We start from the raw sequence: 26,538 nt of genomic DNA, 5'->3' as shown, positions 1-26,538 counted from the left end.
CGATTCCGGTGGACACAGATACCTCCACCACTAATACGGATACCAACACGGATACTGACACATCGGAGGAACAGCCTCCCCCTCCCAAGAAACCTAAGGTTACACCCAAGACGGCAGAGGAACAGGTCGTCAAAGTCTTTAACTTTGACCCTTCGGACATAGTACACCCTCGGTCTTCGGACTGGGTCCTGCCGCCGGCGGTCTCTGAGTACCTTCACGGGAACCTCAGGAAAAGTTTCAATAGGGAGGTCCGTAACCGATTGCGGTCGGAATGTCCGCGTCCGGAAATCCCGGACGGTGTGGCTGACACTCCGGAGATAGATGCCAGCATGTTAACCTTTTTGAGGAAGTTTTCGAAGGACCCCAAACGGGGGCTAGACCGGGCTTGGCGGGGCTGCCAAGATAAAATGCTTGACGTTGTTGGGCCCCTGGCAAAGATACTGGAGATGGCCTTGGCGGCCAAGGAAGGGATGACTCCAGTGGATCCGGACATCTTGGCAGGCTGGGACCAGCGCGCCATTTGCCTGTTAGGCAATGCGAATTGTGCAATCTCTTCGGAGAGGCGCAAGTCTTTGTTACTCAGAATGAACAGTAATTTGACAGAACTTGCTGAGGCTGAACCAGGCCCTCTGGCTGGAGGTCTTCTCTTCGGAGACCGGTTCGTTAAGGATGTCACTAAGTATGTGGGGACATTCACCGCCTTGGATAAGGCGCAGAGTGGAATCAAGCGCGCCCTCACTCAGGGTGTTTTCAACAGGGCCGGGCGAGGCAGGGGTCGCTCGTCAGGCCGCGGTTTCCAACAAGGCTCCCAGCGAGGACATTTTGGTTGCGGGCGTGGAGAAGGGACTCCACCCGCGGTGGCACCTTCTATCCATCTAGACAAAGATTCAACAAAGGACGTTTCCAGTCGGGAAACAACAGGGCGAGCTTCAAGTCGCAACAGAATACCGGTGAGTGTAACAGATGTCTCTCTACTTCCTTTGGGGGGGTGCACGAGGCATTGTCTGCCACAGTGGCGCGCTTTGGCTCAGGACGCTTGGGTGCTGCAGACCATTCAGGGGTTTCAGCTGGAGTTCTATTCTCACCCGGCGCAAGCGTTTCCCCCGCCACCTCTCCATTTTTCCCAACTAGATCACAGTTTCATAGACAGAGAGGCCCTCACGGCTTCTGCAGCAATGTCTTTATTGTCCAGAAGAAAGGGGGTGGCAACAGGTTAGTGCTCAACCTCAAAGAGTTCAACCAGTACTTGACTTACAACCATTTCAAAATGGAGGGTATTCATTTGTTAGCAGATTTGCTGCAGGAAAGGGATTGGTTAGTCCGTCTGGACCTCAAGGATGCATATCTTTCTATACCGATTTTTCCTCCACACCGCAGGTTCCTGCAGTTTCTTTGGGACGGCCAATGTTACGAGTACTTGGCTCTTCCTTTCGGTCTCTCCTCGGCTCCCTGGTGCTTCACCAAAGTGATGAAACCGGTGGTAGCCTATCTCAGAGAAAGAGGAGTGCGGCTGATCATTTATCTAGACGATATCCTGATCATGGCGCAGGACCAGTCTATTCTGCAGCAGCAGCTGACCATGACTACATCGCTGCTGCAGGGCCTAGGGTTTGTGATAAATCTGAAGAAGTCAGCAATGGTTCCGACACAGGTGATAGAATTCCTAGGGTTCACGATCAACTCCCAGACAGCGCAACTGTGTTTACCTCAAGCGAAGTTGAGGGACTTGAAAAAGGAGATAATGAAGTTGTTAGACAAGCAGATGGTCACCCTCAGGACGCTGGCCAGAGTGGTGGGGATTTTGGCATCGTCCATTCAGGCAATATTCCCGGGTCCCCTGCATTACAGGGCCCTCCAGCGCCTGAAGATCAAGCATCTTCAGAGGGGACTTTCGTACACGGACTCTGTTCCCCTATCGGAGGAGGTCCGAATCGAGCTTCAGTGGTGGCTAGGCCACGTGGACGCCTGGAACGGCAGGGCTATCTTCAGATCACAGCCAGAGGTAGTAATCGAGTCAGACGCCAGCAGATGGGGCTTGGGCGCGCGCTGCGGAGATATTTCCACAGGCGGCAGACGGTCGACGCAAGAGCTCGAACTTCACATAAACTGTTTAGAACTGCTCGCAGGGTCGTTTGCGATTCGCACGTTATCCCCGAAGCACACATCTTGTTGCATTCTCCTCCGTTTGGACAACGTGTCCGCAGTGAGGTATATCAACAAGTTGGGCGGCACGAGGTCGTCGCTTCTAGTCCAAATAGCCAAGGACTTTTGGCACTACTGCCTCCAAAATCAGATCTCGATAATAGCGGAGTACATTCCAGGACAGTCCAACCAGGTGGAGGACTGGAATTCCAGACACCTAAGGGATTACAGCGACTGAAAGCTGCTTCCCCAAGTATTCCAATGGTTACAGGCGATTTGGGGTCCTTTTCAGACGGACCTGTTCGCCTCCAGGTTGACTTATCAGATTCCCCGGTTCTTCAGCTGGAAGCCGGACCCGATAGCGACAGTGACCAATGCCTTTCTGCAGGATTGGTCTCAGGGGATGCAGTATGCCTTTCCCCCTTCTTGTTGATTCCCAGGGTAATGACTCAAGTGATCAGACAAGGGACGGAAATAGTCATGGTGACTCCGTGGTGGACATCACTAGCGTGGTTTCCCAAGTTATTGCAGTGGAGTCGCGATCGCCCCCGGTTATTACCGGAATCAAAGTGGTTATTGCAGGGCCCTCGTCAGGAACAGCACCCGTTGCTGTTGGAGGGCAGGCTATCGCTGATGGCATGGAGGCTTTCCGGGAACAGTGGCAGTTGCCGGGAGTTTCGAGCAAAACTGCCGAGTTCATCAAGCAGGCTTGGGCTCCTTCCACCAGGAAACGTTATTCCGCAGCCTGGAAGAACTGGGTGGATTGGTGCGTGGGACGACACCTGGATCCCGTGGGGGCAGAGTTACCCCAAGTTTTGAACTTTCTATCGGAAAAGGCTGCTGATGGTTTGGCGTACCGTTCGGTCAATAATTTTCGTTCGGCTATCTCGGCGGGGCATGTTCAGGTAGACGGGAAACCGGTAGGCATGCACCCTCTAGTTTGCAAGTTGGTGAAGGGAATTAGGGTAGCTAACCCTCCCAAACCCAAGTATACCGGGTTGTGGGACGTTTCTCTAGTGATCTCGTTATTCAACAGATGGCCTGTGAATACTCTCCTGTCCAGGAAGCAATTGTCGGCAAAATTGGCCATGTTGCTTTGCTTATCGTCTTGCAGGTCTTCGGATGTGAGAGCACTCGACGTAACAGGTAGAGTGTTTACCCCGGAAGGGGTTTCTTTCCATATTACAGGTCGTACTAAAACATTGTGTCGATATATTTCTTACAATTCTTTCCCTGAAAATGAAAAGTTATGTGTGGTCCAATGTTTGAAGACTTACGAGGAGTGTACGAAGGCCTTGCGGCCGCAGGGCTGTTCTCAATTGTTGATTGCTATTCAAAAGCCCTTTAAACCTGTGGTGGCCGCCACTATTGCCAGATGGCTTCGCTTCATAATGAAAGAAGGAGGTGTTGATACACAGATCTTTGGTGCTCATTCAGTGAGAGGCGCTATGGCGTCGAAGTCATATGGTTTGGGATCAAGTATCCAAGATATCATGCGTTGTGCAGATTGGTCTTCTGAATCAACGTTTAAAACGTTTTATTATAAGCCGGTGGGAGATATTACTTCAGTGATATTTACTCAGCGTTAAACTAGCATAATCTGAAGCCTCCGGTCCTGTAATAGAATAAAAAATTTGCTAGCATTCGCGACAAGAATTTTCAATTCTATTAAGGACACGGAGGCGAGGATTATCCCACCCGGCTTAATTTACAGTATGTAATAAGCTTGCCCACCCAATATTTCAGTGATTACGGGGTGTTATTTCCTTTATTGCAGGATCGGATAAGAAATCGGATTGATTGACGTCGGACATCAGGATGTTACCCTGAAGCGGTTCTTCCACGTTGGAGGAGTTGTGATTGTTCAAGTTTTGTTGGACATGTTTCGCCTCAAAGAAAGAGGATGATGGGAGCACGCAAGGGGTTCTTATGGACTATGGGGGCGTGCCTATACTCATGTGTACTCATGGGAAATGAAGTTTGTTTTACTGTTTTTTGTGAAAATATTCATTTTCATTGGCTGCTGTGTTTAATGCAGTAAAGATTGAGAAGCATAATCCTCGCCTCCGTGTCCTTAATAGAATTGAAAATTCTTGTCGCGAATGCTAGCAAATTTTTGATTGTTCTTCATGAAGAGGATTTTAACTACATTTTCATCTCAGCCACAGTCTGTTGCTTCATACTCCTTATTAATTGTGTGTTGCTACCGCTTTAGGATATGAGAGACTAGTCATCCTCAAGGAGTTTGCTTCAATTTCTTGTCACCTTGCATTTTATTTCTCTATCTTTCTTCATGTTGCTGAGGTGCTCCTTAAATACTTCCTGTGTCGACGTTCTTCAGGATCATTCTCCTGCGCTACATTGAAAATTCACCAATTGTTTCTATGGAATTCCTGCTTTTACGACTTGGTCTACACCTCTCCCCATATGACCATTTTATTTTTGCTCTCTTGTCCCTATGGTAGCTTCCTTTTCACCAACGGCTTTCTGTCATCCTGATTTGTGGTGATACCAAGTTTACTCCATTGTTATGAGGCATCACTATAGCTTCATACTCTGCATTTTTACTCCTTTGAGACTTTTTGTGTGCATCTTCTCATTTCAAGTGTCTCTTCTGTTCAGACTGGAGACTTGTATCTTACTTCTGCTCCCACTTCCTACTATGTACTATTATATGGTGGTTTGCACACTATAATTGCTATACGCTTTACAACTCACCTTATATTTGTTGGTGCTTTCTTCAATACATCAAAATGGCCAATGATTCACATTCTGCCAGATCATCTACCACTCGTACGAAGCCAAAACGACTAAAGAATGATCCACCCTCTCCTATACACTCATCTCAAAATCCTGTATTGGACACTATCCTGGATGAAGTTCGTGGGCTTCAACCTTTCATGACTGCGACCAACGAAAAGCTTAAACTAATTGAGGAACGATGGATTACTATGGAGAGTAAGGTTGTGGACTTGGAACAACGTGTTAGTGACCTCCAAGATGTCTCTGCTAAGATACCACTACTGGAACAGGAAATTCATAAATTAAAAATCCATGCTGAGGACCTTGAAAATCATAATCGACGGAACAACCTCCGCTTGTATGGTTTGCCAGAAAACGTTGAGGATCCTGATATGGTAGCCTTTCTTCAGAAGTTCCTTCCAGAACTCCTTGACATCCAATCTTCTGCAACTCCTCTCAATATCCAAAGGGCACACAGGTTAGGTCACCCTACGAATAATGCTTCCAAACCACGCGGTATCATCATGCTCTTTCTGGAATTCACTGAGTTGATCAGGGCTCTTAAAGCTGTAAAACGTAAACGTCGTCTTATCTGGTCTGGTCATAATCTCTTCATCTCTCAAGATCTCTCCACTGCAACAAATGCACGCCGTAAATAATTTCTTGCCTTGTCCACAGATGAGACTTCTCAACATCCAATATGGTATCCTTCACCCATGCCTCTGCAAGATCACTCACAATGGTTTGTCACAGTCTTTTGATGACCCAGGAAAACTTAGACTTTATCTTCAAGATTTGCCGCCGAATGGAATGGTCACTCATAACTGAATGTGTTCATATTTATGCAATGTCATGCCATAATGCCTCTATACTGATTTAATGATTGTGTAGAGTGTTCCTTTTCTTCTTTTCCTTATTTCAATCTTCTGAGGTTCCTCTTTCTTATCTTCATTGTACTTTTTCTCTGAGGACCTCGCCCTCTGGCGTTATCATGCCTGCCATTTCTTTCTTTCTTCTTTTTTTTGCAGATATGGATGTCTTTCCTTGATCTGCTTAATTATTCTTCTTCTCTATCCCCTTTTTTCTTTTTCTTTCTTCTTTCTCTCTTTTCTCCTTTCTCATTTCTTTCTTTCTTGCTTATTATTTTCGCTCTTACCAATTCTTTTTTTCTTTACTGTCTTTCTATTTTATATGTCATGCTCCCCAGTATTGAGGGTTTCCTTCGCGGTTTGTCTTTGTGTAATTTTTGTTTATGGTGTGTTGTTTCTTGTAGTCTCCTCCTTGAAGTGTATCTACTCCATTTGTTCTCCATCCTCCTAACCTCCCACCATGTGTAACTTTGTTACGTGGAACGTACGTGGTCTTGGAAATCCGGTGAAATGCCAAAAGGTATTGTCACACTTATCTAAACTTAATTCTCAAATTGCTTTTCTTCAAGAAACCCATTGTACAGATGTGGAATTGCTGAAATTGAAACGACAATGGGTGGGTCAAGTACTTTTTTCCCCTGCATCTAACAAAAAGGGAGGTGTTGCCATACTGTTCCATAAAGCTTTACCTGTTCAAATTATATCTTCTCAAAATGATGATGACGGTCGATGGGTAATGGCAAAGATTGTGATTCAGGACAAGACATTTGTTTTGCTTAACATATATGGTCCTGTTAAACCTGACCCCAAATTTTGGAATGAGGTGAAAATTCTTCTCTCTTCAATTGATTGCCCTAATATCATAGTTGCTGGTGATTTTAACCAATGGTTAGATCCTTACTCAGATAGACTATCCAAATGTAAATTCCAACCTGAGAAATCCCAAAACTCTTTCCAGTCGGCCATTGCCTCTCGTCCGCTCTTTGCTGTTTGGAAAACCAGTAACCCAGATGTGCTTGAATATACCTTTTTCTCAAATATGCATCATACTCGTTCTAGGATTGAGTACATATTGGTTAGCAAATCTCTGCTTCCCTTCATTCAAAAATCAGATATTGGCTCGATTTTTATTTCTGATCACGCCCCTGTTTATGCTGCTCTAGATTTGTCTCTCACTTCCTCCAAATTTAGTCGTTGGAAACTTAACACTTTCCTATTACCTGACACTGTTTTTATCAAAGAGGTTACCATTTTTATTAATGAATTCTTCACCTTTAATAATCCCCTTGATATCTCTATCCCTAATACCTGGGATGCTTTTAAAGCTGCACTACGTGCCTTCACCATCTCCTATGTTTCTAAAAAGAAAAAAAGCCGCTAGGAAAAAATATGAAAATCAATTGCAAATGATTAAGAGCTTAGAACATACATATTTTACTTCTAAGTCTCCGGAATCCCTTCATGATTTAATTGCAGCAAAGACTGACCTTAATAAATTGGCAACTATGGATGCATGTAATATTTTGCTCAAAATTAAATCTAAATACCATGGTGGACAAAACAAAGCGGGGAAAATGCCTGCAAATTATCTAAAAGTTAAATCTGAACGCAAATTTATTGGCCCTATTCTTAATGAATCCACTAATAAACTGGTTTCATCGGATGAGGATACTGCTGATGTTTTCCACAACTATTATCGATCTCTTTACTCTGATGATACTATCCCTTCATCTCAAAACTTTCACCCCTTTTTTTCTAGCCTCCCTTCACCGTACTCTCTTCCTGGTGAGTTTGCTGAATTGGAGAAAGATATTATTTTTCAGGAAGTGACTAATGCTATCCACTCTTTGAAGAAATCAAAGGTACCTGGCCCTGATGGGTTGCCTGTTGAATTCTTCTCTACTTTTCACTCAATTTTTTCCCCCAAATTATTACAACTTTTTAAACTCTTTTATTGAAGATGCTAAAGCCTCTGGGTCTTTTATGGATACCTAATCGTCATTATTCCTAAACCTCACAAGGACCATTCCCATTGCCCTATATCATTGATTACCTATGATTGCAACATTTTTTCCAAGATTCTTGCCTCCCGCCTAGATAGCATTATCCCTTTATTGATTAAAACTGACCAAGTAGGAGTTGTGAAGGGTAGACTAACTTCAGATAATGCTCGCGTGTTTTCTAATATTATCTCTCATGGCACAAAGTTCAGAGATCCCCTTGCAGCCCTCTCTTTAGATGCTGAAAAGGCCTTTGACCGTATCAATTGGCAGTTTATGTTTCAAACTCTCCATTGGATTGGTTTTGGGCCCTCTTTTATTTCTTATATTAAGCTTTTATACTCCTGTCCACGTGCTAGTATTTTTGTTAATAACCATTTTTCTAAATATTTTGCTTTATGTAGAGGTACAAGACAAGGATGCCCTCTCTCTCCTTTATTATTTATCCTTTGTCTTGAACCTTTTTTGGAACGTATTCGATCTAATTCTCAAATTACTGGTTTTAAACTCACCTCCATTGAAACTAAAATATATGCCTATGCGGATGACATCCTGCTTTATATGTCTAATCCTGTTGAATCCCTTCCACATTTTATGAATGAAGTTCAACTTTACTCCTCTATCTCCGGTTATAAACTTAACTTATCAAAAACAGAAGTTCTACCTATAAATTCTATTTGTTATCAATTTATGTTTAATGATACTAATTTTGCTTGGTGTCCCTCCAAAATTAAATACCTTGGTATTTGGTTCTCATCATCCCTAGCTGACACACTTAAATCCACATTTAGTGCATTATTGAAGAAAATCCAATCCCTCTTACACTTATGGTCACCCTTATACTTGTCTTGGTGGGGAAGATTGGACTCTATCAAAATGATGATTAGTCCTCATGTATTGTACATTTTATCTATGCTCCCTATTAAAATCCCTAGTGTCTATTTCTCTCGTATAAATTCCATCTGTGTAAATTTTTTGTGGAATAACAAACACCCACGTATTGGCCTCAACAAACTTATTCGACCAAAGAATGAAGGTGGTGTTCGCTTTCCTAACTTTAAAACTTATCATTCAGCTTTTTTGATTAAACAAACCTTTTCACTAGCTTCTGATTTTTTGGATACTCCTATCCCTCGATGGATTCTCTTTGAACGTTCCTTATTGAAAGGTTTTTCCTTCCAACAAGTCCTTTGTATGTCTAATTGCTCTTTTTTGTCTAAAAACCCAGTTTTGAAATACTCCCAAACCTTATTGCATACTACTTTCTCTAAGGACTTTACTCACCTTCAATGTTTTTTATCCTCTAGTGTATGGTATAATACATTTATAAAATATAAAGGCAAATCGTTTTACTACAAATATTGGAAGGAAAAGGATATTTTTTTTGTTAATCAATTTTTACACAATTTTTCTATTATTCCCGTCCACAAATTGCAATTGCAATATCAGTTACCTGATCCTTTTTTGCGTGAATGCAGTATTATTACTGATGCCATACGTTCACACTTGAATACCTTTTCCTGACCACCTGTTTCACCTTCTTTAACTCCCCACACACCTCTACACCCTTTATTTTCAACACATAGACCCTAAGCCGACCTTGTATATAAACTAATATCAACTACTATTACTACTCGTCCCAAGTCAAATATTGAGACTTGCTGGGAAAATGACCTATCTGTTTCCCTACCTGTTATAACTTGGGAGAAACTGTGGTCTAAGTTATTTAAAGTCTCCGTTGATGCACGTATAACTCAGTCTTTGTTTCTTATTTATCATAGAGCTGTTATTACTCCTGTTAGTATTTGTAAGTTCTCACCGACCTCCTCCTCACTTTGTTGGTCCTGTTCTAAAGAATTGGGAACGTTAACGCATCAACTGTATTACTGCTCCTCTGTTTTATCTCTTTGGAAGTCAGTTTGGAATATTCGCATATTAATATTGAACTTTAAAACTTCTTTATCATTATTACATGTTTTTTTAGGATCTTTATCTCCCGATATAGACATTGAACCCTCTGTAGCACGATTGTTTGACCTTTTTATTGCTTTAGCTTTTAAAGTCATTTTATCATCTTGGGAAGATAACTCTAAATTATCGTTGTTCACTTGGTGGAATTTTATTTGTGATGAACATAGGATTGCCACTGTCTCCTCTTCCTCTGTCTCTCAGAAGATCAAGACTGATCTTATTTGGCTTAATCTTCCTCTACATTAATTCTTTCTATTTCTTTCTCACTTTATTAATCTTTACAACATTTCGTTTCTCTCTTTTCTTTCTTTCTTTCTTTTTCTTCTTTCCTTCTCTTCCTCTTTTCTATCTCTCTTTCTTGCTATTATATGCCAGTTTGTTTTATTTATTTTGTAAGGATAATTATATGCCCTAATCTGGCTTTTGTTATGTATTTGAAAATCTCAATAAAAATTTCTTAATCAAAAAAAAAAGTAATCATAGGCAGATGATGCTCCTGAACTAAGTAACAAACACTAATGTGCACGTGAGACTGTCCTTTAGAAGTTATCCCTTTGCACACCATTAGGAGAAGGAATACCAATACAGATAGGCCTCTGTAAGAACAACAGAGTTAAGTACTTGATAAATTGACGGATTCGTATTCCCTGACGGAAACAAACCTTCAAGATGCAGTACAGGGGGCCTGGGCATTTCCAATGAGCCATGCGCATGTGGGTTTTGCACATCACTGGAACCATCGAAGCGTTCATGAAGCATCACCTAAAACTCGCGATTTCATCTGATGGTCATCCGTTTGGAGATTGCCACCGCATACCTTGAGTAAAGCAACTTGCTGACTGGACAAATATTGAATACGATTATTGCCTTCCCAAAACCGACTCACGTCCGTTGAATTCAAAGTGACCGTATGAACATATTTCTTTTGTTCTCCAGAGTGTGGCTGAAGGGCATATCGTGAGCTTTTGTTTAAAGTATTTATTTTAATCGCAGCTCGTGATGGGCTCTGCAATTAACACGAATGCTTTAAACAAAAGCACACGATGAGCCCAACAGCCACACTCTAGAAAACAAAAGGAATTTAGCATGTGCTCCCTCCTTAGGAGGGAGCACTTGCTAAATGCCTCTTGAAATGCCAGTTTTTCGTGCTGCTTCAGTGGCGCGAATGCTTTTGGAGATGTGTGTGCGCGCCACACACACAGCAGTGCGCGCTCGGGGGCACTGATGTGCGCGGGCGCCCAGCCGCGCGACTTCCAGGGAACACTGACTGTGACACTCACATATAGACATACTGCCACTCACACTTCCATTAGTCAATCTGCTTTTATTGTGTTCGAAAAGCTTGCCCTGCTGCTTCTGCTATACCTGCTTTGCCTTTTAGTGAAGCTTAATAAAAACATATTCTCTATATGCTTTTCAAAAATAATATATTGCTTTGTCAATGTTTGTTACTAGTATGATGGGAATGAAAAATACACTCCCTTAAAATGGCTGTACGGGGCTTATATTTGGTTTCATGTGTGGGTCAAGCAGTTACAATATTGGAAATTAACTAAGTTGTGTTCTAACATAATATCAAAGCATCCAACTGATCTTATGAAATGCTTGACTTTCAGCATTCATGGATTTTATCCAGTAACACTTTGCATTTTTGTGGTTTGGAGACCCAACTTACAATGTAAAAAAAAACGACATGTCCTGGAATTAAGCATTGTGGTGAATGGAAAGCCAGGAATGCCTGAAGGTGTCACACGATCCTCAATCAGACTCTCCAGGATTTCACGATTTTGCGGTTTATTGCGAAATCAGCACTTTTGTAAAAATGCCTATAAGTCTACTAGGACAAAATGGATCATTTAACTGTGCAGAAATATGGGCATTATAGATTGTCGAGACTTTTTAAGGATCCTAAAATCGGATACTGCATTAATACATGTTGTGGCGTGTTCAAAATGTATTTTTGCCATGAGGCTTAAACGTATCTTTTTGCTAAAGAAAGTTATCTAGCCATGTGTGGCTGTTTCTTTGGACACAATTTTTAGTTTATTAAAGTGGGATGCCTTTTTAACAATGTTTGTTAATTTTAAAAGTTTTTATATGGTCTTAACTTTATATTATGTTTTATACCATTTATTTAATTATCATAATGGACTCCCTTGTTATCCTATCTTGATCCCCGTGTAAATTGCTTGAGCCAATAATATAATGAAACTGCAATCCCTCATGCTGCTATTGAACATATTTTATTGTATTGTTAAAATTTACATTTGCTTTTATGGCTGAAACAGCCGAAATAAAGTTTGATGAATGAATGAATGAAAAATGCCTCAATTTTTACAAAAGTGCCCGCGAAATCAGCACTTTTTCAAAAATGCCGCGATTTTTGCAAAAGTGTATAGTTCCCTAGAAATGTATTAATTTTAAATGTTATGTATTTCTCTAACAACGTCACCTTCTTGCTGGTCTCTGATCTTTTTTTTAATGTCTATTAATGGATTGATTTTTGCTCGCATTAGTGCTTATGAATGACAATCAGAGTCAGAGCAAGGCCGAAGAGACTTCTGACTGTGACTTTGCCCCATTGAGACTGCATCTCCTTCGATCGCACACTGAGGTGAGATGGGGGAGTTGCACTTGCTGCCAGACAGGGCATATCAGCCTCCTCCAAGGCCTGAAGCATGCAATAGCTTCTGAGGTGTGGCGCAACTCCCCGAGCTGTCAGAGGATCATTGGTGGACTTACAGCACAGCACTGGTGCCTGTGACCTGAAAACACAGAGGCTGGTGTCATTACTGAAGAGGAGGACAACCTTGACTGTCTGGAAACACTTTTCCCCTTTGGGGCCACAGATGCTGGCTTGCGTGTCCTGATGCTGACATGGGTGGTGCTCTTGCACCTCAGTGTCAACTGCTGCATTTGATTCACCTGTCCTGCACAATAGTTCGGGGGCATAGACACTCCTAGTGGGGTACCCTTGATCAGCCGTATCATTGTGACGCCCGCCAACTCGCTCTTTACATGTCTGCCGCTCAAGAAGTAAGCTACGACAAAGGTTTGGGGTGACAAATGTGACTGTTGGGTAAGAGTCGTACTGGGGTGAGGCCCGGGCCTGGGCTCTGACTCAGTTTCTCCCCCTGCAGTGGACATTGTGGCAAGAGAGGGCCACTGGATTGCCAGTACTTATGGGGGAGCCCTCCCAGGGTTAGGACTATACAGCATTGGACTCAACACTGTCTATTGAGTTACCCCCTAGAAAGCCCCACTGGGTGCAAAACAGTCCCCATGGTATGAGGTGGGGCTTGACACCTTTCAATCCAGTAACCTGGCTACATGCTCTGTTACCATCACACTATACCCCCACAATGGCACGGGACAAGCTCTCCGGCTCCACATTGCAGCAAAAGATAGACGAGCATAACAAACGTGTGGCATTAAAAAACAAGGTTGGTGCTGTGGAAGAAGTGGATGCTAGACTGGAGGGGCTCCAGAATACATCTATCCAGCGCTATCAAAGTGGTAATTGCACTCCCTGTAAATACCGACACCGCTGGATGCAGCATTTACTGAGCACACGAGTTCTGCACCATTTGTAACTTGTGGCGCGTGCCCCTTTAAGCTGCAGCAGATTTCACTGGGCAAACATTATATATGCAAAATCTGCATGGTGCACTGCCTCTAGGGCTGAGTGAAATTATAATTAGGGGCCATTTAGCGCGCCTACATGGGTAGTGCAAAATGTGCCATGCCAAGCCACTGGTGACGTTTGGTACTTGCAATTAAGAAAATAAAACACATTTCCTTCACTCAGTGTTCAGAAATACAAGCTGCCCTGGTGGTCCCAATGAGGACTCATTTGAAGCTTCACGCCCAGTCACAGGTCCAGGAAGCGGGATAGAGTCTTTCAAATGTCTCCCTCTCTCACTCTGTGTGTCGATTTCAAGAATGGGCTAAGCAAATGGAGGATTGCATTTCCAAGGGATAGCAGCCTTCACCTGTGGGCTATTTTCTCTGTTCCATATCCCAGGCTGCCTATTTCAAAGTAGAATACTCTGCTAAAACAGTTTCGATTGTTTTAAAGCTGAAAATGGATGATTATGAGTAAATAAAGTGCCGCAAAAATGCTGCTAAATTTCCATATTTGTGCCGCTAAATTTCCATGTTTGTGTCGCTAAATTTGTTAATCCATGCCACAATATCCTGAGGGGTCTGCTCAATTCATCACCATACCCCAAAGCCTCAGCCCTACTCTCCCTCCTCACGCCTTCCTACATTCTCAGTCCACTCTCCCCTCTTGCAGCAGCCCCGTTGTTGCAAATGGAATTAAGTAGGCATCTGGTACTATGAAAAGAGCAGGTATTCTGTGGGCGCCTTTGTAGAAATATGTGTATATTCATGAGAGTTGTGTCATTTTTTTTTTGCAGAGTAAGAGGTGTGCTCATGTAAGTGCTGGGAGATGGTGACTAGTGTTAGTGAGTGCTGTGTGAGTGTAGGGTGACAAATCTGCCGATGTGAGTGTTGGGTGAGCTGCATGAATGGAATGTGAGTGGACGGCCCCTGGGAATTTTTGTTGAGAGGAGTGAATGCAGAGTGAGATGAGTGAGTGCAGGGTGGTGTGAGTAGTGTAAATGCAGGGTGAGTGGTCTGCCTGTGTGTGGTGCAAGGTGAGCGATGAGAGTGAAGGTATACAACCTTTACCACGCAACTTTTACAACGACCTACCTTTACCACGCAATTTTTACAACGCAGCATCCATTACAACGAAGTACCATTACAACGCATGTATTTACAACGCAGATACTTTTACCACGCATACCATACAACGTAAGTATTGGTAAGTATATAATTTTATCAAAAATATTATAAGTTTGGGTTTTTGGGTAAAGGGGTATTTTTAGGGTTCAGGGTCAGTTTTCAGTTTTTGGGTAAAGGGGTATTTTTAGGGTTCAGGGTCAGTTTTCAGTTTTTGGGTAAAGGGGTATTTTTAGGGTTCAGGGTCAGTTTTCAGTTTTTGAGTAAAGGGGTATTTTTAGGGTTCAGGGTCAGTTTTCAGTTTTTGGGTAAAGGGGTATTTTTAGGGTTCAGGGTCAGTTTTCAGTTTTTGGGTAAAGGGGTATTTTTAGGGTTCAGGGTCAGTTTTGGGTTTTTGGGTAAAGGGGTATTTTTAGGGTTCAGGGTTAGTTTTAGGTTTTTGGGTAAAGGGGTATTTTTAGGGTTCAGGGTTAGTTTTGGGTTTTTGGGTAAAGGAGTTCAGGATGAATTAAATTAAATTAAATAATTAAATTAAATTAAATAAAAATAAATAAATTAAATTAAATTAAATTAATTAATTAAATTAAATTAAATTAAAATAAATTAAATTAAATTAAATTAATTAAATTAAATTAAATTAAACTAAATTAATTAAATTAAAATAAATTAAATTACATTAATTAAATTAAATTACAATAAATTAAATTAATTAAATTAAATTACATTAAATTAAAATAAATTAATTAAATTAAATTACATTAAATTAATTTAATTACATTAAATTAATTAAATTAAATTAAAATAAATTAATTATATTAAATTACATTACATTAAATTAAATTAATTAAATTAAATTATTTAAATTAAATAAATTACATTAAATTAAATTAAAATAAATTAAATTAATTAAATTAAATTAAATTAAATTAAATTAAATTAAATTAAATTAAATTAATTAAATTAAATTAATTAAATTAAATTAAATTAAATTAAATTAATTTACATTTCAAAAAATATTATATACTTACTAATACTTACGTTGTAATGGTATGCGTTGTAAAGGTATCTGCGTTGTAAATACATGCGTTGTAATGGTACTTCGTTGTAATGGATCCTGCGTTGTAAAAATTGCGTGGTAAAGGTAGGCGTTGTAAAAGTATGCGTTGTAACGTCATACATCCGAGAGTGAAGGGTGATCTGTGAAAGTGACTGGTGAGTGAATGGTGAGAGGAGTTAGTGCAGAGCGACTGGTGTGTCCCAAATGAGTACCGGCAGACTATTGTCCCTGTGTCTTTGTGTGCAGACAGGATGAACAAGAGTGCCTGTATGAATGCAGGCTGAGCGGTTTATCTGTGTGAGTGCAGGGTGAGAGGAGGAAGTCATGGGTAAGTGATGTAACTCCTGGGCGAGTGCTGTGTTTGTTTGCATGGTGTGAGTGAAGGGTGAGTGCTGTGCCCACGTGAGTGAAGGGTGAGCTGTATGAGTGACAGGAGGGCTTAGTTGAGTGCACAGTGAGCGATGTGGCAGTGTGCGATCAGGGTGAGAGGAGTGAATGCAGAGTGAGTGATGTGACATGAGTTTGGTTGCCCGTTTAGCCCTATGAGTGTTTAATGCCTGCTTAAAATACACCCCATTTCCTCACATTGGTAGTTTCCCCAAGGGATGTACAAAAAAGAGAGAAGGAGAAGCCATGCTGCAGCACAGAGAAAGCATCCAGAGCCACCTTATTGTCATTCATGCTTCCCCAAGGGAGCGCCCCATAATGCCCTGCAGTGCTGTAACTGACAAAAAACGTTTCCACTGTTAATGGTGGCCATAGAACGGTGGGGCCACCAACAACAAGAGAAACAGAGTGCAGGGGAGCTGCAATAGTTCTGTAACTCCCCCCAAGGAAGTTCAAGGTGTTTTAACTAACCCTGGGCGTAGGACTACGCTACACTCACGGAGCATGCGTAGTTTGCGCTACTACGTGCTACGCAAATTGCACTCAGCACTGTGCAAAAACACGTAGCGGGCATTTTTTGCTTGCTCGCGGTCTTCAACGTCAAGTTGGCGACCACGAGCGAGCAAAATCACCATCCCGGTGAAACTTTTTCCTCGTTCGCGATCAGCAAATTCAAGTTGCCTATCGCGAGCGTGGAAAATATTCCTTCCCGCGAGATTCTCAATGCGGGAAGGTCAGGTTTCTCATTGCGAGTGGTCTCGTATGCTCGCGACCGCTCGCAATGAGAAACTACCAGTCCGCGGTGAGAAAGCTGCCGCTCGAGTACAAATCTACTCGAGCGGCAGAAAACGACCACTAACACTGTGCAAGATGCTGTTTGCAATGATTGCACAGTGCAGACAAGCATCCGGCACTGTGCAATCAGTGCAAGCAGCATTTTCCCTACCGCACTACGCAGTTTGTGTAGCTACGCGTTGCTTCCGTAGTGCAAAGTGCACTTCGCGTAGCTACGCATAGCGCTACTACGTAAACTACGCCCAGGGTTAGTTTTAACAAAAGTACTGACCTTTAGTTTGGAGGGTCTAAAAGTGAACAACCACCCAAAGGTATTGTTTGGTTTTCAAGCACTCCCAAGGTTGGAGCTTGTGCTCTACAGCTGAGAGTGCAACTCCCTTTAAGAGCTGGTTCTATGGCTGCATTCAAATCTTCCTGAAGATGGTTAAAAAAAGGCACAGACACATGGTGGATGTTGAAAAATGCTTTATTTAAAAGTGTTATTCACAATGGGTTGAGCAATGCTTTATTCAAAAGTATTACTCACAATGTTTTACACAATGCTTTATTTTAAAAGGTTATTCACCACAGCTTTACTTAAATGTGTTGTTAGCGTTGATAGTAATGCATATTCATGAAACGCTGCAACGCTTTCTTAATGATAACGTGAGCAAATTATTCCAATGTTTCATTAATCATAATAGGTGCAGAGGGATTATGATTACTAAATTCAGTGATGGAACAAGTATTATCATAACGCGATTCTGGTCTTGATTGTGCTGTAGATCAAGGATCGTACTGTGACTTTTGGGGTCATGATCCATTAGGGATCAAATTTAATGTTGCTATGGGTATTTCCATCAGCTTTATGTATATTTGTAAATTCTTGCATAGCATTAAGTAGTGTGTGTGTAATAAATGTACTTTTCCTTTCTCCAGGAAAAAACACGGATTAGACAATCATTTATGAGTGTTATTATTGAGTGCCAGCAAATAGTATTACTATCCTACACCACCTTCCTTGAGTAGTCCTTGGACTGCCCCACTTCGCTACCCTGAGAGAGTCAAGCACTATAATGGGGTGTTTGGTGCCAGTGAATAGTGAATGTGGACCCATTACTTTTGCCTATTTCTTTACAAGATCCTATTTGTTTAGAGGGAAAGCCATTACTCTGTGCTGCTTGCTACTCATTGGTGGTCACAGCTTTACACTAGTGTTACCACTTCCCCAATCTACACAGATTAGTAGTTGTAGTTGTAACGTTTATTGTATAGTTAATTAAAATCATAACAAAAAGACATAACATCTTTAAAATAAAACAATATGGATCACTTCATCATCTGAGACTCAATAAATGCTGTAATCGTAATATTCCATTCTTTAAATAACCTATACAGTACCCTTATTAAAAAACCAAATGCCTTGTTCTAACCCAATCCAAAAGGGTCTTCTCCATCAGTCAGTTGAGCATAATCTCATTAACATTAAAATACATGTACTATATAATGCAATCCTAAAACAGAAACAGCTGTATGTGCACAAGGCTAGATTATAATATCTTGGGCTCAATTAAAATAATGCCATAGCCATTACTTGAGGCAGATGGGGTAATTCAATCTGAAGGACAAGATGTATATAGCATGCTAAACTTGCCTTACTTGGAGCTACCGATACTTCTTTTGCGAGCCGTGCCTCCCAGGATTCTGTCTAAGAGGGATTAAACCTCATCACCAGGCCCCATCCGTCCAAAATGTCCACTGTCTCCCAGCTCGGCTCATACATACACATCTGCAAAGCTTAGACTTAGATAATTGCAGACTTTATTTCAGGAGAACTGCTCACGCCCGAGTGTTCAACAGTAATTTGTTTCAAATATTCACAAATTTAGTACATCTCCCCAGCCCACCAGGAGAGCTGCTGCTAAAGCAAAATTCAGATGCCTGTACGCAATAGCGAATGCCCTCTACCAGAAAATTGGCTTTAGCAGTAGTCTCCTTTGTTAATCTAGGTGCTGGGCAACAGCATAACCAATGAAACCATGATTCCCGATAATTGTTGCATAGCCTACACTTAAAGTCACCCCGCCGCCTGCCCAACGAGGGTTAAAATCTCTTATTGGTAATGCAAGCACTTTCATATATAGGATTTGGTCCCAAGTGTTTGCATTAATGAGATTAGAGAAATAGTTTTGTGGTTTCCCAACACAAAAGGAATCCGCCAGGGGCTGAGCCCATCCTTGACTCTCAACAGACCCTATATCCTGTTCCCAGGAGGACTCTTTGCATTTGCTTATTAATGGCTGTCATCCATGCCCAATAAGGGATGGCACGACCCCCAAAGTGGACTCCTAGATCTTGAGTAACAGACTTGCCTCTTCAAGTCGGCTGGACCAAGTATTACCCAATTTTTCATAGATCGAAAGCAAACAATTTTTTAAGGAATGCTTGGGGGCCCTTCTAAACCTAATATATTATTTTAACAAGGAAGCCTTACATCGATTGATTGAGTTATTAACCCCTGCTCAACTCTTAACCTGGAGCGTCTGACATGTCGCGGTTGACAGAATATTTTTATATGCTCTAATGTGGCATAGCTCTAATGCTTCGTCCATCATGCCTGGATAGGCAAGATGCCCTTACTGCACAGCTGGGAGTAAGGTTGCCTTTATAACACTTAAAATAGGTGAAGCTAAAGTGCTACTTAATAGATGATTCAGCTGGCCAATTCCATAAGTGATAGCTGCCGCTTTCTTAGTAATATCTTTAACTTGGGCTGCTGCAGAACCAGATTCAATAAACTACATGCCCAGATATTTATAATGCCTTGCAGTGGTGATGGTCTGACCTCCCAACTGCCAGGTTGCCAACTTCTTCCTCCGGTAACACCTGTATATCAGGACCTTAGTTTTGGACTCATTAGCCAATAAATGGTTCGCCTTGTTATAACTTCCCAAAGCATTTAAAGGCCTTTGCAACCCTGACTTGGTATGATCCACAATATCATCGGCGTATTGGATTATTTGTAATCAAACTGAACTTAGATTAGGGGGGACCAAGCTACAGCCCTCCAGAGCTTTCCCTAAATCTGCTGTGTACAAATTAAACAACATGGGTGCCAACACACATCCCTGTTTTAACCCTTGGTTTGTTTTTATTTTCTGTGTTACCATTGTTGCACTTGTTTTTACTCGAACCCATGTTTCAGTATATAGTGATAGGATAGCTCTTAACAAGTTCGATGGCATACCCCAGCCTGCAAGCTTCCTCCATAAAATGGCACTAACTACTCTATCAAAAGCTGCACTATAATCTATAAAGCAGCACAGGAGAGGTGGTCTGTTCTTCTGGATAGCCTTATACCGAAGGACAGAGAGAGCTTGAATATAATCTACTGTGGAAGCACCTACCCTGAACCCTGTTAGAAAAAATGGCAATATTCCCTCCTCTGCCACCCAAGTTTCTAATTGTTTCAGTAAAATTCGGGCAACCAATATCCAGTAAGGCAACCAATCTATAGTTTGCTGCTGCGGTCCGATCTCTGCTCTTATATATAGGGCATAAGATTGATCCTCTCCAACCATCCATCCTTATTGGCTTGTTGGATGAGAATGTATATTCTTGTAAGGTGTTGTGTGTTGTGCTTAATTGTTAAAATTGTGCAGAGATCATAACACCCACTGGACACTTCGTTATGGGTTCGTATCAGTACGCATTATATGAGACAAGAAAGCTTCCATTGGTTGTAATTTTGAATGGCAAAAGTGAGGAAGGGTACATATTCTGATGAGCATATGTTTGAAAATTATGCATCAAATGAATATGCGGTGTGAGATCGAGGGTGGTGGGTTTGCCATTCACACGCCTGGCTATATAGGACTGATCTAGGAATAGCACTGGGATCCTGTACATCAACTGGGTGACGGGCCAGGGTAGGAGAGAAGGGCTGAAGCTTGTTGGGTATGAGTGATAGATGTTCTCGGGACATGACTGGTTCCAGCAGGGGGGACCAGAATTTCATCGGCCAGGGTACAGCTTAGCTGCAGGACCTCGTCATGCCACATGGTGTTCTCCTGCCTCACCATGTCCAGGTGTTCCCAGTGCAACTCTAATGTGTCCACTAGAGACATATTCTTGTCTGTTAAGAGTCTGTTGTACTATTGTAGGTTAAACTTAAGCCTGCCCAAATGGGTGTCCATTGAGTGTAAGGACGATTCCAGTTGGAAAAACCATATTGCACCAAATCCCTCTTTGCAAAGAAACTTTACACTCCATGTGCATGGAGGTACCAAACCATATGAGGGCTCATATCAGCCTATGCTGGGCCAGGACATGAAGGTGTGGCAAGAGGGAGGTGACACCTCCCTGTTGGTATGTGGAGACTGTGTGTAAGACGCATCTGACTTGAACAGTCCTGTGGCACTGGAGCTGGTCTGACCATAAGAGCTGCACACTGTAGAGATTGTGAGAGTGTCTGCAGTCCACCTGGAATCAACAGGTGAGTTGTACACAGCTGCGACAGGCACCTGTTGGCATGCTCCATGTACTTATGTCCTTGCAGACTCACAATCTAGAAGAGTTCAGAACACTGGAGCTTGTGCACATGCAGGGTGCAATGAATAGTTTGAATGGTTGACATTGACTAAGTATTGGCAGACAATCTACAGTGATCTAGGAGAAAGATACAATCTCCTTGTCATTACCCGTGGTGTGGCTACCCAAGATGGCTGCCTGCAGGAGGAAGGAGTTCTCTCCAAAGATTGAATAGCAACCCCCACTGGCCAATGGTGCATTGGGTCAGACTGAATTAAACATTGCTGAGTGGATGTACTTGGAGTAGAATTGAGATATTAACAGTTATATTCAATCATGGTTAACCTTGTGTGGTTTATTGTGTGCGCATGGGACAGGGGACATTCATAATGACAAAGACACTATGCTAGTCACAGTGACAGTTGGTGGATGGTGACAGAGTCACAGCAATGCAGGATCATATCATTACATACCTGGAAGTTCAACAGGTGGTCTATATGTCGACAGTCCCTGGGATGTGCATTTCTCCCTTACAGTGGTGACACATGCCCTTGGGATCATAGACTTGAAAATGTAGCTGTGGATGACAAACAAGATAGCAATACACATTCCTTTAGACAGGACATCTGAAGCACTAGTTCACTTTTGCTGAAACCACCAAAATTTCATAAAAAGAAAAAGTTACAACCGAACCTTCTCATGCATGGCCCTGAGAATCTGGAAAGCCCTTCCCCCTGAAGTCCGAATGAAGCCCTCAACTCCCTCATTCAAGAAAAAAGTCAAAAAATGCTGATGAACAAATCTATGCCAGTGAACGCGTGAACTGTGCTCCAGAACTTGATCTGTCCCTGCCTGCATGCATGCTTACTTCTCGCAAGCTATATTCTTACTCGGTTTCACTGGCAGCTGCTGTCCACCTGGAACCTGTGGTTTGCTCTCTAGGAGAGGCTCTCACACCTTGTACCTGCTCGATGATGTTGTTATTTTTATACATGTCACCTTTGTCATTGTAAAGCGCTCTGATACCCATATGTATCTGACATATGCATGATACCCTACTTTTCGTGAGACACTAAAACCAATTTCAACAGTGACTTTGTGTGCAAATGGTCACAGATTGGACATATGATATTACGTAACTACACAATGAACAAGGTAGTGCAATGTGGGCAGAGGCCAGGCTGTGTTATGTTACTATGTAGTTCCACAACAACCAGAATACCGGAATTAAAAACCTAACCATAGGAAGAACAGGGATTCCACTGAACATGTGTGAAAAACCCTCTTTCCTGAAAGAAAAATTATTTTCTAGAGCCCCCTCACCCACCAGGGATACCCCTAGGTGGCATGCTTCATCATTGGGGTTCTCTCAATCTGCTGCGGATTGAGGTGTGCTGCTAGAGAGCTAATATTTTATTCCTGCTCCTAGTCGGTATGTTTTAAAATCAGGGGTTAAAACTAGGGAAATACCTAACTGTAATGAGTATGGTGTCCCTAGTACTGGGTCGACATGTTTCGAGCTTTCCCCTAAAGCTCTTCTTCAGAACCACACTAGGGCCAGCCCCGTGCATACCTCTCCTAAAGAATCCTGTGAATACGAAACAATGGGGTGCACACCTAATGTGTGTTCACCTGATATTTAATACATACGGTTGTACACTGACACGCTGTATTTTTGTTTAGGCAGAAATATGCCTCATGATCTGCTGGTGTAGAGGGGCTTGTAGTCATACCTTCATTAAAGCACTCCTCTCGGAAAATGACCTGATAGCACCCCTGGAGACCGCATGTTACTATGTGCCAACCCTGTAATGTAATGTAGTGTAACTTGAACTTATGTAGCGCAAACTGTCATCCTGTGGAAAATGGATACTTTTCGTAATTTATGTCCCATTATACACCCTCTCTTTCACGTCCCAAGCTCTTCATGATGGTAACTAGAAAACCCGGGCACATAAACGTAAGGTTGCACACAACACATTTTCTTCCTCTAACTGCAACCACACATTCTTATGGTCAAGCCGATTCCGAGAAACGAGCCCCTGTTGTAACCACACACTCTTATGGTCAGGCCGATTCCGAGAAATAAGCCCCTGATTGCCAAGACACGACAACCAATTCCGAGAAACCAGCTCCTGTTTGCTAAAGACATGACACCAGACATCCTGTCACGACCATTTTTTCTCTCTTATCTAAGGAACCAGCCTAGGGTTATTTCTCAACACTCTGCTTCTGCCGTGACTTCCTCATGATTATGACACAGTTACGTCGCTACTGCCATGACTTCTGAATGATTACAACACAAGTAACTGAAATTTGCTCAAGGGAAGCTCCTTCCTCTTTTCTATGTCCAAAGCTGTATAAAAACTGTATTGTCATTGATTAAAGTAGAGACTATTCCCGAGCCTCCTTAGGTGACGGAGCTCTCCCTTAACTCGAGTTACTGAATAAAGACCCTGAATTCTAACCACCACTGACTCTGCTCTTCATGCTTGACCTTATTGATATTATAGAAATTCCGATCAAGATAAATTACTAAAATATTTACCACAGTAAATTGGCGCCCGAACAGGAACTTCCCTTTCTCCCCACGCGCTGGTGATGCGGACCCGAACCTGTCTCTCCAGACACCAACGGACTTCAAAGTGCACACTGCAGGGTGTTCCTGCATGAACTCCTTCGTGTCGAAGAGGGACCGTGCCGCGGCCTGACCATCCACACGAGGCGGTGAGGACGACAGCGGAAGTCTCGACCCAGAGCCCGAACCTTGTGAAGTTGCTGAGTCCGTGGTCTTCAGAACCCCGACAAGTCCCTGATCAAGAGCGCCAAGCGACAAGTCCAGTGACCTGGTCTTCAAGGTCTTCAAGTTTTCTGCACCTCGGTGAGTACTGCTGGGGGTGTATCAAGACGGGTTCTGATTTTCAGAACACGGTCAAGACGGGTTCTAGGTTTCTAGAAAACGGTATGTTTGTACTCTGATACTCAGGGTATATCAAGTTATCAAGTATACATTTTTATATATTGACGCAATGCCTTTGTTTTCTAAATTGTGTAAACTGGGTACCCGGAAGGGTTACTGGAACAACCTGTACCAGTCCCCCCGAAGGATACTCCTTGTTACTTCATGTATACGAAATATGGAATTGGCGCCATCTTGTATTTGGATCTTTGGGAAGGTTACACTAAATTTAGAAATTGCGATCAGATGGCCAAAGAGTGGCACATGGGATTTAAATTGTATCATGGCAGTTGAAAAGAAATGTTGGGAAAAGAAAGCAAGACCCTTGATGTTAGAGAGTGTCGAAATATGGCGAAAGGAAGCACATCGAAGGGAACAGAAAGAGCAAGGGAAAGTGGAGAAAGCAAAGAGAATGTCAAAAGAAAGTAAGATGAGAAAGTTACAGGATCAGAATGATGATATTAATTTTGAACAAAAGAAAAGGGAGGTCTCGGCCTCCGTGGCGGGTATATATCCCGTCCTCTCGCAAAAGACAGGGTCCGATGGTAGTTCAGACCCTAACATCCCCACAGCACCTCCACGTCCTAAGGTTCCCTCCGTGCCCGAAGACTTCATTACCACCTCTTTAATGGAACCACCTCCTGCTTATACTAATCAAATAGTGGCCAGACGAGTAGTTACCCAGACGGAACCCATCCCTGACACTTCGGGTGGTGTTCTACCTATGTTAGAATGTGGGTATGACCCAACTCCTGGGGAAGGTCCACAAGCAGATGTCTCCTATCGCTTACGGGAAGCTTTAGAAAGCATACGGGAGGTACCAAATATCACAAGTTGTCTGAATAAAATTTACGAGGCTCTCCGAACAGGAGAAAATTTAGAAGTCCTACAAGAGGCTATTAAAAATAGACCTATCGCTCATAGAAAATGCCTCTGACGATTTATGATTACCTGTTTCATCCGTATGATCTCAAGTACTGGGAAAAAGGTTCCAGACGACCTACTTCAGCTAGATCAAGTAGTGGTAGCGGAAAATTATGATAAAATAAAAAAAATAGATCTCTTCATCCCACTCTTTACCAGTGAGGTTTCCGACTCACACCAGAAAAATGCCCCTACCCAGGAGACCGAGAATGAGGGTACAGACGAAGACAGGGAAGAAGGAACTGCTTTTCAAGGAGCAGTACGTTCCCGTATCCCACGTTCCCAAGGTAGCGGACAACTCAGGAATAAGACTAAAAAATTGTCAGCTTCTTCTGATAGATCGTTCCAACAAACACAAGAAGCGCTGGATGATTGGATGGATGACGAACCTCCACTCACCACACAAGAAAAAGAACTCGCTCGATCAAGCACCCATTGGGTGTCCCAATACTCTATATACGGCCCTGACATAGTCGCTCAAATGTTTTTATCGCTCCCTATGACATCTCAAAGAGTAGCCAGCATATATATGGTTCAACACCTCATTACATTGTACGAAGACACTGGCTACCCGCCCAAAATGTTACATCCTCTCTTATGAGATTGTCTAGAAGGGAGGTGGGTGGCAAGGGGACAAGAATTCCTCAACATTTTCCTGGATCAGCGACAACGCTATGTCCAATACCTTTCTGATGTTTATGACTCAAATCCCCCTCAGTACGGCCAAGGTCAATTTCCCCTCCGAGAAGTACACCCCGTTGTAGATTCTGCAGGAAAGCTACAACAAACATTTGTCTATACTCCCTTGACAAAACTAGAGATATTAGAAATGAAGAAAATGGTCCCTTCTCATGAAAAAGATCCTACGGGATTCCATAGGGAACTCAAGGATATTCTTCAAATGGGCTCCTTTACTTATAATGATCTCAATATTCTCCTCAAAGTCCTGCTACCTCAAGGAACATGCGACAAACTAAAGGGAAAAGATTGGGAGGTTGAAGGGAAAAAGGTAGCATGGGCAGCTTTGGAGACAGAAGAAACTACTCGTGATCCTGGACAAGGCCTGGGGCCTCTGGTTCTGGAACTCCCTCGCCTTCTCCCGAAAATACTCTCCCAGTTGTTGGCCACTAAAAGGGAAGATTGGGATGCTATCTCTGCATGCAAACCAAAATCAGATGAGGATATAGGGGACTATTATACAAGATTAGAGAAATGTTTTCTTATCAATAGCGGTCTCTACTCAGGTGGAGACGCCTATAGTCGATTGTTTGTCTCAAAATTTGTAGAAAATGCCTTACCTATGATCAAAAATAGAGTATTAAAGGTTGAAAGCACTTGGAAAGCTAGTTCCCCTTAACAAGCACTCCAGATGCTCCAGTACCATCAAAACCGAATTAGGGGTGAACAGGAACAGGAGAAAAGAAGGGCAAAAGA

The sequence above is a fragment of the Lissotriton helveticus genome, chromosome 8 (assembly GCF_964261635.1).
Source record: "Lissotriton helveticus chromosome 8, aLisHel1.1, whole genome shotgun sequence".
Lineage (NCBI taxonomy): Eukaryota > Metazoa > Chordata > Amphibia > Caudata > Salamandridae > Lissotriton > Lissotriton helveticus.
Note: the sequence above shows the minus strand (reverse complement) of the source record.